At 43.2% G+C, this 13,438-nt stretch overlaps 1 non-coding gene across 1 annotated transcript; it reads right to left on the bottom strand.

Moving 5' to 3' along the window:
* Nucleotides 1-3,188: 3,188 nt before the first annotated feature.
* On the bottom strand, nucleotides 3,189-3,280 carry trnar-ucu (transfer RNA arginine (anticodon UCU)). The gene is given in 2 exon segments: nucleotides 3,189-3,224; nucleotides 3,244-3,280. It is a non-coding gene; the product is annotated as a tRNA-Arg (tRNA).
* Between the last annotated feature and the right edge of the window lie 10,158 nt (nucleotides 3,281-13,438).

Genomic DNA, 13,438 nt, shown 5'->3' with positions numbered 1-13,438 from the left:
GACAGGGAGCCATTTTTACTCAAAAAGTTGAATTTCTTGTCAAGATGGAGGAGGCGCTGCATGTAGCATGTAATATATAAGCTGAGTTAGGGCACGTGAAAGTTAAAAGCTAGCAAGGAAAGGCTTATAAGAGAGAGGTACTCAGAGCAACAGGGGACATTAAACGTCTTTAGCTGGCAGGGTCATTTAAAACCCTAAAGCTTTCTCTTGTCATTTCAAGAAGAAAAGAATATCTAGGATATGATTAGGGCCTGTCAAGAACAGTAGGAGGACGTCGTCAACGGAGTCCGAGGATAGGAGAGGCGCTGAATGTATATTTTTCATCATATCTCAAATGAAAAAGACAATGCTGTCGAAGAGAATTTTGAGATGCAATATGATAGAAAATACAAAATTGATATTCATAAAGACGAGTTGTTAGCAATTCTTGAAAGCCTGAAAATAGATTGTCCCCTGGGCTTGATGGGATGTATCATAGGATTCTCTGGGAATCGTGGGAGCAGATTGCAGAACTTTTGACTACCAACTTTAGTTCGTCAGTGTCTATGACTCGAATTCAGCAAATATTGTCCCCTTCTTCACGAACAGGAGTAGGGAGAACGCTGGAAATTATAGAAGAGTGGAACGTATTTCCTTGAAGGTGAAGTTTTGGGAAAGGTTATGAGAGATATGATTTATGATCAACTAAGCAGGAAGAAGTTGATTCGCTACAGTCAACACGATTTTGCGAATAGCAGGTTGTGCCTCACAAACTTTATTGAGCTCTTTGAAAAGGTCAACAAACAAGTGGATGAGAGTAAAGTGGTTAACATGGTGGATATGATTTTCACGAATGCACGGTCGGCTGTTGCATAAAATACAGAGACGTGGGATTGAGGGTGATTTCGCGGTTTAGATCAGTACGTGGCTCGCTGAAAGAACACAGAGTGTGGTAGTTAATGGAAAATATTCATCCTGGAGTTCAGTTACTCATGGTGGACCACAAGGTTCCTTTTCGGGTCCACTGCTGTTTGTCACCTTTATAAATGACCTGGGTTCGAGCATGGGATGATGGATGAGTAAATTCGCAGAACACACTAAGTCGATGGAGTTGTCAACAGTGCCGAAGTCTGCGGCAGGTTACAGACGGACATGAATAATCTGCAGATCGGGGCTCAGAGGTGGCATATGGAGGTTATTGTGGAAAAGTGTGAGGTGATTTACTTTGGAATGAACAACAAGAATAAAAAGTTCTGGTCTAATTGTTTAGATGAGCAGAACGATCTCGGCGTCCATGTATATAAAACTCTGAAGGTTAACACACACGTTGATCGATTTGTTTGCAATGAGCACAGTGTGTTAGTTTTTATTGGGAGAGGGATTTAGTTTCAGGGCCAAACGATCCCTTTGCAGCTTTGGAAATTTGTCTGGTATGGCCAAACTTGTCGAGTTGCGTGCGGTTCTGGTCGCCACATTATAGAACGGATGTGAAAGCATTGGAAAGGTTGTAGACGAGATTTCCTCGGATGTTGCCTTCTGTGAAGGGAAGGTCTTACGAGGAAAGGCTGAGGGACTTGAGGCTGTTTTTGCTTGAGATTAGAATTTTGAGACGTGAATTAATACAGACATAAAAGATGATCAGAGGTTGCTTTAAGGTGGATAATGAAGGCCTTTTTCTTCAAATGGTGATGGTTGGCACAATGACACATCGATGTAATTTGAGAGTGATTGATGCCGAGGTCGATTCCTTTCTCAGAGAGTCGTCAGGGTGCAGAACGCCTTGCCTTCAACAGTCGTAGACTCACCAACATTCAGGGCAATTAAATGATCATTGGATACATTTACGGCTTATAATGCCAAAATGCTGGTCAGATGGACTTCACATTGGTATCACAGGTCTGTGCAACGTTAGTGCCAAAAGCTCTTTATTGCGGTGTAATATTCCGTGTTTGAACTGTTCTTCAGCTTGAAGGTGCAATCATCTCTGTTTACTATCAGTAAAACAAACACCTGGCGAAAATCCAATGCGCAATTTTGGCAATGCATGTACTGCCATTCTGTAATGCAACTACAGCAAGCTAACTCATTACACCGCTTGATCTGCCGTCTAATGATGACAAACGTCTCCTGATCTTACCACTGGGACTGTCAACCCAGTTACTCATTTTTTTTCTGTGGACCTGAAATGAAACATAGTGCAGAGCAGGTTATACTGATAATGAATCACCGATTATGAAGCATCAACTTCAGGAAAATGGCACAGAAAATGTGGTGAAAATCGATTTTATTGAATACTGCGCACGTTTTCCGTGGCTTCCTGCGTTGATCACAGGAAATGTTATGTCGCCACTGTACTGGGATTTCCCTTCTATCGGCGTCAATTCGTCAGAGAATTCGATTCACTGACATTTCACCAACTTCCTTTGGCATGTTCATATGACACATCCACTCACACTGCACACAACATCCACAATGTTCAGCATACTACATCCATGAGCATGTGGAATAGTTTTCATAAACAGTGAAGTTCGGATAATGTTATGCAAAGGCAAATTGAAATTCAGTTTAATTAGTAAAGCCGCAGGAAACCAGAGTAAGATTCAAAATGTCAGAAATTCACGTTTATTACCTTGGGCAGAATTCCAGCCCAGCAAAGGGGAAATCTGCCCCTGAATCCCCTGAATCCATGCAATTGCTTGCTCCATGTGTCCACTTGGAAACTTATGTGAAGGAACATTCAAACTGAAGGGGAACTTGTGAGAATCCTCTGCTGTCTGATCTAAAGCTGAAACAAGAGCTGTCTATTCGATCTGGGAGGGAAGCGAGGTGGAGGTAAGACCAAAATATTACTTGGCGTTTATTTCATATTGTCCTCATTGTGATTGTTTAAAAACCCGGGCCAGAAATGTCACAGACACAAAGGAGCAGAAGGAGGCCATTCTTAACACCGATCCTGCCCCGCCACGGCATTCGATATCATCATGGCTGACACAACAATGTTAAGTCTTTTTCCAGCCCATCCACGTCATCGTGTTGCCTAGTGGCTAGCAGATATTTATCGATCTCTATCATAAATAGACTTCGAAAATGTAAATCTGTGAGAGGAAAATGTTCCGTTTTGAGACAGTGGGTTTCTGCACGAATATTGTTGGGTTTTCAGATGACAGCCGTGTCTGGTCTGACCATTTTGCAATACATAAATTAAAACTCGACTCTGACGGGATTCGAACCCACAACCTTTGAATAGCAACTTGTACAGAGATGTAGAAGTCCAACGCGCTTTCCATTGCGCCACAGAGCCGCACACAGAGTGAGTTTTAAGCACACAAGTTTGCCTTTGACGCATTGCGTTCAGTACACCCATCTCGCGCCTGTCTGTCCTCGTCACACTTTCCAGTACCTGGTCCTTTGCCACGTGTGCTCTGGCTCATCAAGTGTTCGGTTGCAGACTGCTGAAACGTTCTCATGATACTTAGCTTTACCACATGTTCAGATAATAATTTCCAGATAATCAATACTCTTTTAGGTGAAAGCATTCTTCCTAAATCTAATCCTTGTCTCCTGTCTTTCATTTATGTCACTCTGTTCCTTCCCAATACAGGCTTATCCCTGTCACACATATCTATCCTCTTCATAAAATGAGCACGTTAATCGGTTTCTCATTCAGCCTTCTCTGCGCTTAGAAAAACATCCCCAGCCTAGCTCGTGTATCTTCACAATGGGAGAGATCCAGCCCTTGCCATTCTTTTCATCTCCAGTGAAATTCTCCTCCTGCAATCAGACGCTTCCAGCAGTCTGGCGATTACAACGGAAAAGCAAAGTTCTCAGAAGGAACGCCAAAAGGCCTGAACAAAATCAGCAGCTCTTGTCCATCTCTGATGAGAAAGGAAAGTTAACGTTTCGAGTTCACTGATCCGTCTTCAGAACTGATGGGAAGGGCGGGTGGACGAAGAATGTGGAACAGGGCGGACGGTTTCTAAAATGATTGAACTGGATGTTGGGTCCTAATGTTTGCATGGTCTGTTGGTAGAAAATTAGTTGCCAGTCTTCCAGCTTGTGTTGTGTCTTGAAGAGCACAGCAGCAGACCAGAAACTGAAATGATTGCCTGGGAACACAGTGTCTCGATTAGAGTGGGGCTGGAAAAGCACAGCAGTTCAGGTAGCATCCGAGGGCAGTAAAATCGACGTTTCGGGCAACAGCCCTTCATCAGGAATACAGGCAGAGACACAGAAGGGTGGGAACACATTGTAATGTTGAAGTACAGGAGACTGTAAGATCGGGATAGTTTTTGTTGATTCTGGACAGAACGTAAGTGATCTCAGCTTTGTCACCGACATTATTTTCCTCTCTCTATTGGAGAAAGTTCACATTCTGAGCAGGAAATACAGTTGCCTCGATTAAATGAAGTGCAGACAAATCTCTGGAAGATGTGACGAGAAGCTTCCACAGTAAAGAGAGATATCGGAAACCAACAGGAAATGTAACTTACAACATTTACAATGCAGTACAGGCACTTCGGCCCTGGCTGTTGCCGCGACCTGTAAAATAATGTGATGTCCATTGTAATGGAAAATCAACATTTATTTTGAAACCAATAAAAGCACAGGGAAACAAATAAGTAAGTACCTAACTTTGAAGAGGCAAGTGTTGCAGACAGAGTGAAAAAAAAATGTAAAGCTAAGCCGAAATAATAGCAGACTTACAAGGCCAGTAAACTACCATATCAACAGTCAAGGAATGAGAAAAAAACTCCGTATCTGGAAAGTAACTCGAATGTTTCAGGTCCCTGAACTTGAGGTGTTGATAAGAAGAAGCAAATTCTAGCATCAAGGGAAAATGTATTATTTGTGGAAGGTGAGCTAGTTTCCTTTTTGGTAGATACAGGAGCAACATACACTGTCCTTAAATCAACACAGTTGAGAAAGTCGATGCAGTGGATGCATCAGGAGTCGTGATACGAGAGAGCTTAACTGCACCACTATTGTGCGGAACCAGTAATGGTGAAGGATTCCAATTCTCATTCCTATTGTCGGAAATCTGTCCTTTAAATCAGATGGCTCGCGATCAAATTGTGAGATTGGGGTCGGGTTGTGCAGTACCCTGACAGGCTTGCAGGTAATACGAAAAAAAGATTTACCAGTGCAAGCTGTAAATTACGACTCACGACCAAGATGCATGTCTATGAGTGGCGATTAAGCCAGAGAACCAAACGTTCAGTAAGCGATTCACTCGCCCAGCAATCAAGTAACCATGTTAATTCCATTAACACAGATTTCCTTGCTGGGGTTATGCAGCACTGCACAGCACACATACACCGTGATGGCCCTTACAAATCATATAAGAAAGATCGTTTGAGGAGATTGATTAAACCAGATCAGTTAGTATTGTGCGAGGTTTATTGGAATGATCACAGATGTGCAGTCAGTGTAAACTTATCCAAAGTATCTGTGACGGCAAGTAGACCCTATCCTTTTGATGTGGAAGGCAACTTTCCTCACGTACCATTGGCGAAGGCATCCAGTGAGAGGTGGCAGGATTTGAGACGATGGGTACAGCAGGCACAAAAAAAAACAATAGATTGTGTCTTCAGCGACGATGTTCGTATCTGATTCAATACAGATATAAGGACAGATATGAAGAAACTAAATTGGCTAACTCAGGCAGATAGAGCAGTCCAGGTAAACCCCTGGCGATTAGCTATGGTAGATGTCTCGGACCCAAGATTAAGAAGGGTCCCTACTGAGTGCAGGGCAAAAGGCAAACGTGATGTGGGGTTCATACGAAGTTGTGAACCCCATAAGAATAGCTCCGAAATCTGAGTATCGTCCTTGCAGAACAGAAGACTCGTTAAAACCCGAGGCTCTCAAAGGATACTACTTTGCATCCCTTCTGAAGGCTTGAGTGATATTTCCCTGTGGATAATCACCGGTGAGACCCCCATTGTTCCGGTCAAAAAGGCAAACATTCCAGGTGAATCAGGGAAACGGAGCTTTGTTCAAGACCTGCAGGTAGTCAACTATGCTGTTGTTCCGCCCGCCCCAAATGTTCCTAATCCTTGTACTCTCTTAGCTCAAATTCCAACGGACAGTAAATGGTTCTCTGCTATGGATTTAGCAAATGTCTTCTTTAGTGTACCAATACACCCAGAAAGTCACTTCTGGTTCACTTTTCCACTCAAAGGCAAATCAAACACATTCAAGCAACTTTGTCAAGATGACTGTGAGTCCCCCGCCATAATTAATGGGGCTAGATGCTGGAGTCTGGAGATTCTTGTTTTAACCCCGGGGTCAGCGCGTCTGCAGTATGTAGACGAATGCTTAACAGCAGCACCAACAGAGGAACAATGTGAGAAAGATACGCTTGTGTTGCTCTGCCATATAGCCAGGAATGGGCACAAAGCTAGTTTCGCAAAATTACAAATTGTGCAACAACAGGTGAAGTTCTTAGGTCACTTCTTGTCTGAACAAGGGAAGGCCATTGGTCAAAACAAAGTTCAAGCAATCCAGCAAATTCCAAAGCCTCACACGAAGAAACAATTGCTGTTCTTTTTGGTCATGCACTCCTACTGTAGAATTTTTATCCCACATTATACAACCCTTGAGGCCCCCTAAATGAAATTTCCAATGGCTAGGAGTTGCAGAACCAGAGACCGTACCAGTTGAATTGAAAATCGCGCTCCAAACCATACCTACACTGGGGATTCCGAATCCAAACAAGCCTTTGGTACAAACAGTAGAATCATGACATCTGTGTTGATGCAGGATAATGTGGGAAAACTGAGGCATGTAGCTTACATTTTGGCTAAACTTAGACCCCGTAGCGGCAGGATTGCCTGCATGCCTGCGAGCCGTGGCTGCAGCTGAAAACGTTTGTTGTAGCGTCCAGGGACACAGTCGGATTTGGATAATTAACCCTCCTGGTCCCACATGCATCCTTACTGGTTTCCGAGCAAAACACAGCACACAAGTCGGCAGCACATTGGCTCAGAAACAATACTGTGCTACTGGAAATGCCTAACATTACAATAACGAGATGTAACGTCCGTAATGCTGCTAGCCTTCTCCCCACAGAAGGAGACGGAGACTCACATGACTGTGTCCTGTAACTAATAAAATTGCAGCCCAAGATCAGACATGCAGGATTCACAAACTCAGAATCAGGATATGGCGTTATTTTGGGGGGAATGGGTCAGCATTCAGGAGCAAATGGATCGGCCAGAATTGTGTTTGGTATGCTGTCGTAACTACTCATGAGGTAGTCAAAACGGAATCACTCCCTTGTCATCTGTCAGCTCAAGCAGTGGACAGCAGATATGCATACGGGGTTGTAAATAATTGTGGAACTCTGTGTAAACACAGGGGCTTCTTGACCTACTCTGGAAAGCCCAAAATACACCGTGGCCTGACTTCTGACCTCCTGGAAGAGGTCCTACCGCCTAAATCATTCGCTGTCTGTAAATGTGAAACCCACACGAAAAAGTACGATTCCCTTTCTCAAGACAATGCGAATGCAAACTCAGCGGGAAGGACCGCAGCCCAGCAGCCGCCACGTGATTAGTTGACATGTGTATGTCGAATATTTGTAATCCAAAGCAGACTTATGGGAGGTCGAGTCGCAGGCCACGCCGGGGACAAGCGTGAATAGACAATGGCAGGATGCAGAATGAGGGAATGGGTGTGGTGTGGCCCCATTGCTAAACCCTGTCAATGCGATCATTATTCCCATTCCTTGCCAATTAATACACAGTGAGGGCCATGTGTCAAAAGGGGGGATGTAGCGAATAAAGTGGTATGACTTTATCTTGATATGTAATTTGGTTTCCGTGGTCGAATCTGTAAGTCCTCTTCTGACATGGTGCAAATTAATTTTCCAAAGGTCTTCTTAGTCAGTCCGGGACTGAGGTTCAGAAAAGAACAAATATTTCTGTTTTTTTTTTTGGAGCTTGTTGTGTTTACATTCTCCCCGCCTCACTCTATGAAGAAGGACTTATAAACTCCATTCCTGTCAGTCCAGGTGAGACACTTTGTGACGCAGGTAGTTTCATTGGCAAAGAATAGACATTTATGCCCATGAAGCTTCCTTTCACCCTCTGCCTGCCCATTCATTCAATTTGATCACTGCTGTTCTGAAAAATTTCACCTCTGCTCTCCCATTGTTCTTCCGTAATTCGAGGGAACCTCGAACCGAATCCCAACATCATATTAATTTTCGGTTGTTTATGTTACATCAATGACCAGACCAGAACAAGCTAGCAGGGAGTTGAATAACACATAAAAGATTTTTCAAATTCCTTCCAGAAAATTAACTGACTGCAGAGTCAGAATATGAGAAATGTCAGACTGCACTGATATTTCGCCCATTTCACAATGCACAGATACTCCACGACGAGTTCAGTCTTTGCAAAATGTTTATTTATAATTGTGACAATTCCCTGGGACAAATCCTCCCTCAATCCACAAAAATGTATGCTACCAAAAACTATTTCAGTTCAGAGTAAAATCGCTCAGGATACGTTCCATCAACCCAAAGTTTCCTGCGCCATGTCGATTAAAGTGTATCCAGAAGAGGTTAGATCTCCCAGCCTCGTCTCCCACAGCTCCCTATTCCACGTCAACAGACGTTGCGCCGGCCTAGTTTGGAGCTCCTCCCTGGGCGTTTCATGCGCCTCTCTGCCTTCATAGAAGGACTGCATGCTTACGGACTTGGTCACTGGCAGAAAGAGGAGAAATTCACGCGTTCATTCCACTCTCAATTTCCGATCGGATCTTCGCCGTTGCGTCACTAAATTTCTCTGATTCCAGACCTGGAAACCGGTGTGATTGAAGTGTGCAACCTTAGTTGCTACCTTGTCTCGAGCCACTGGTAAAGTAACGATGTGAAACTTCGTTGTTATTGAAACCTACATTTCAACAATTTGTGTGCTACGTCTGTACATTGAATCTTTTCTTGAAATCTATCGAACTCAGTCTTCAACATTCTCATTGATGGAATCTCCACAGCCACTGAGGACATCGAAGATGACGACACAACCCAATCTCATTAGGTTATCCTCTTATGCATGTGGTGCTATTCCTCGCCAACCTCGGACATGGCATTTATTGCTTTTACTGTTGGTTATTTAATCATGTGATCGTATAGTGGCTCGTCCACTGCATTGTGGCCGCAGAAACTTTCATTCAAATCCGAGGATCAGTAATGCGCATTTGTTCCATGTTACTCCACATAACCCTTGCAAAACAAACGCAGAAAGGAAACAATCAATTTTTAAGGTTAATATGCTCTCGAAGGTGATGATTTTTTTTTATTCAAACTTTATCTGCACCCAATATCGGAGAAGTTTCTCCCTTTCCCAATCACTATTCTTCATTTCCATCCTTCCTCCCATGTCACTGGGGCATTGCACAAACTAACATTCACTTTCACATTGACACCGTTAAGTCAGTGCTGCAGCTGTCACTCTTGTTAGATGAACATGCCCGAATACCACCATGAGGAACTGTACGCCTTAATGCAATCAGATAATGTGGTTGGGTTATCAATCCTCATGTAAAGTGTTTGATTTGCATGGACCAGAGTTCATTTGAGCACTGGGTTCATGGAAAATACACAGAACAGTATCGAGGAAAAGTGACTTTATTGGAAAAGACCAATGTTTGCGAATTCCCCACATTTATTTCAAGTCTTTATTCGTCTCTCGCTAGAGTGTTATGTACAATGCTGCAATTCACATAAAAGAAGCGATATGACAGCTGTGGAAACGGTGCGGAAGTGATTTGCCAATATATTGTCTGGAGTGAAGAACTTCAGCTATGAAAGAGTTTAGACAGACTGACCTTGCTTTTGTGAGAGCAGGAGAGATTGAGAGGAGACAGTATTGAGATGTAGGAAATAATGAGGGGCATGGATTGGGTACACTGAACGAAAATTTTCTCGATGATGGATGGATCAATCAAGCATAAATTTAAGATAAGAGTCATAAATGTTCGAGTAGCTCTACATTATAAAAACTTTATCAGCTAGGGAGTGGTTGGAATCTGGACATCACTGTCTGTATATGTCAGAGCGGCAGAAATTCTGATAATCTCCAGAAATATTTAACTGTGAATTTGTAATGCTTAAGGCATACAATGTTAAATGATGGAAAATGGGATGAGGATAATCAAGCAGGTGTTATTGACAAGAGCATGCACAAGTAGCTTGCAGCCTCAGTTAGCTCCGACATCCACCGTGTGGCGTTTGGGAACCTCGGTTGTCACGTGAGAGGCCAGGGTTCATTTTCCTGCTGGGGCGGCTCTGACTCTTTCAGGGTTTCAAGGTTTGTGTAAAGATCTGCAGTTCCGGTGAAGGGTGCAGATGGTGTGGGGATGTTCGGTGGTTTCGGGAAGTTGGTTGGCGGCCGTTTCCTCCCTTTTCTCGGTGATATCCTCAAGGCAAATGAAACTCGTGTGAAACACTGCTGTCCTGAAGCGTTTCGAATTGGTTTGATTTATTTCCGACTGCTTTCAGTTGCTGGTACTTGTCGTTCTTTGCATGTCCCAGTATGTTGGGTGCAGATCAACATGTCTTTTGATGGAGTCATTGGATGAGTCTCGTCATTCTAGAAATTCTCTGGCTGCACTCTGTTTAGCTGGCCCTAATATTTTTGTGTTGTCCCAGTCGAATCCGTTGTCCTCGTCATCGCTGTGCATTGCTACTCGGAACAGCTGGTTGTGTTGTTTAGTGGATCCTCCAGAAATATTTTGCAACAGTAGATATTCCCGCACATTCATTGTCAAAACCAACGCCTGGAGGACATGCCATTACCCAACAAACCAAGCTCTCCACATTATAGGTAAAAGCATGTCTCGGCACGTACAGCCAGACTCCTCTGGCCACTCGGATGTATGAGACAGCATAAACCGAAAGACACATTTGACAACAACTCACCAAAAAATGGACCAAATACCCATCAAAGGCAGGACAAATTTGGACAAACAATTTTGCCTGTAGTGACTGCAGGAAACATTATAAAGGACAGACAACTCACGATACCCATTCTTGAAGATCAACTTGACACGAACCTGTGCACGAAACGTCGAATCTCCTGTTCCCTGGATGCTGCCTGACCTGCTGTGCTGTTCCGGCAATAAAGTTTCAACTTTGATCTCCAGCATCTGCAGACCTCACTTTCTCCACGAAACACCACTGCCAAGTGGAGGTTGACTCATGACACTGAGTGTCGCTGATTCCGTGGCGTGAAGCTTGGATTGTGTGACAGTCTGCAGCAATGGAGAGTGCGTTGCTGAAAAAGTACAGCAGATTGGGCAGCATTCAAGAAGCAGGAGAACGGATGGTTCTGACATGAATACTTCATCAGGCATTCGGCCAAAACGTCGATTCGGCTAGTCCTCGGATGCTGCCTGATCTGCTGTGTTTTCCAGCACCACACTCTTGACTCTGATCTCCAGTATCTACAGTCCACACTTTATCCTCCGTCTGCAGCATTAGTTAGTTCCTTGTGTGAGGGAACTGTTGAGATCACCAATGTAAAATTCAATTTCTGATTGAGAAATACAACCAGGTCCGCAGCCCAAAAGAGTGTTTCTATTGTTTTGAGTTTCCTGGCTGTACAATGTATGCTTCTGTGATCGCACAGTTGGCAGTGCTCTGGGGAGCGTCTGCAGTTATCTGCGTTTACATCCCAGATGCTATTGATGCTGTTTGATTTGTTCTTGATTTGTACAACAGTAACACAGTGACGGATCAATTATTATTCCACGAAGACAGACAGACGTGGAAAATGTCGAGGTTCTGGTGATATTTGATCAGAGATTACCGAGATTCAGGAGAAACGATTGTTGAATTCTTTCGAATCGTAATGAAGAACAACCAGGAAATAAGTCACCAGCGGGTATAGTTTACAAGGGCACTCACGGGAACCAAAATGCGAAATAAACCGTAAAAATGACGAAGACAGATGAAGGATGAAGTAATCATGGGTAATCTGACTTCCACTCCCCAGCTCCCCTATTTCACACACCCAGCCCATTGTAAACAAATGTTAGAGAGTCATAAACATCAACGTCGTCCATTGGAACGTTCCAAGTCTTTTCTAAATTTACGATTCGGCTATTAGTTTCAGTAATTTTTTCTTTCCTGGGAAACCATCTCTTTCATTGTTTGCAATCGGAAAGGGAGCCAACATTTTTGTCAGGGAAATAATATGATCCTAAACTTTGTGCCGAGTATAAAATTCCTCTGTGTCACACGTTTCTTCTACTTTCTCTCGATTTTAATACTACTCTGTCTTTTGAATCTTCCGACCAATGTGCATGTCCTCACAATCCGGACATGTAACTGCATCTGACAAGTTTTTGCCCACTCATCCAATCTATCTATATGCCTATGCATATTGCCACGATCTCATCATAACATGCTCTCCCACGCGTGTGTATTGTCAGCAGATTTGGACACATTTTACACTGCCCCTTGCTCAATGCTATTAACAGAGAGATAATTGAAGCCTTGAATATACCCAGTCTTGACAGGCCTTGGCTGTAAATGCTTCTACATACTTGCTACCCTCTGAATGTGATAACATCCTCCTCATTTATTTCTTAAGTGGGTAACCCCTTCCCCTGAGATTGGGATCTCCGGTCGTTCACTATTCTGGATATAAAGTAGAGCAGAGCAAACTTTTAAAGTAAAACAGAATCTCACTGCTGTCTCCAGTGCCAGTTCTGAGTTTCCTTTTCTGATCTCTGTTTGAACAAACTGCCCTGATGAGCACATCATTATTGGCAATGACACATCTGCTTCACAGGTGCTTCAGTGCCTGTGATTGGAGAGGAGCTGAAAGTCGCGATAAAAGTGGATCTTTTTTCAATCGACCATTGCCATATTATTAATCTCTCTGCTCATGAAAATGGATCCTTTGTATACATTCTATCTCTCATCAATACCGAGCATGTTTCCCTCACAGTTGATTTTAAATGATTTCTTGTCAGATGAGTTATTTCTGCAACTCCAGAAAAACCGTCTCAACAACTCGATATGTTCTCAGGTCTGCTCATTTCTTGACATGCAGGAAACTTGCGTTCTGAACCACAAACGGATCTGATCAAAACGTTATCTCTGTCTCTCTATCAGCAGATGATAAAAAAACGCATGGGATATATGTAGATTTCACTGAGTGTATTTGAAACAAGTTGTGATTTTCCATTAAACGTCTTCACTCCTCGTCCTCTGGTCAATTGCCCTGATCAGAGGCAGCAGTTCTTCCTGACCATTAACTCGCCCATTCACACCTTTTTCTCCAACTTCCTTATAAACGTCCCCAATAAATCTCCCATTAATCTTCTTTGCTCTAAACAAAACATCCCAGAGTTGTGAATCTCTCCACAAAAGAAGGTTTATTTATCTCTCTACATAGTGCAAAGCAGAGGATTGTGAAAAGATTCTGGGAAAATGTTGCCAATT

This window comes from Chiloscyllium plagiosum, unplaced genomic scaffold, assembly GCF_037043375.1.
Source record: "Chiloscyllium plagiosum isolate Xiang-an unplaced genomic scaffold, Cpla_swu_hap1 HiC_scaffold_48, whole genome shotgun sequence".
Classification (NCBI taxonomy): Eukaryota; Metazoa; Chordata; class Chondrichthyes; order Orectolobiformes; family Hemiscylliidae; genus Chiloscyllium; species Chiloscyllium plagiosum.
This window is presented reverse-complemented; position numbering and strand designations above follow the sequence as displayed.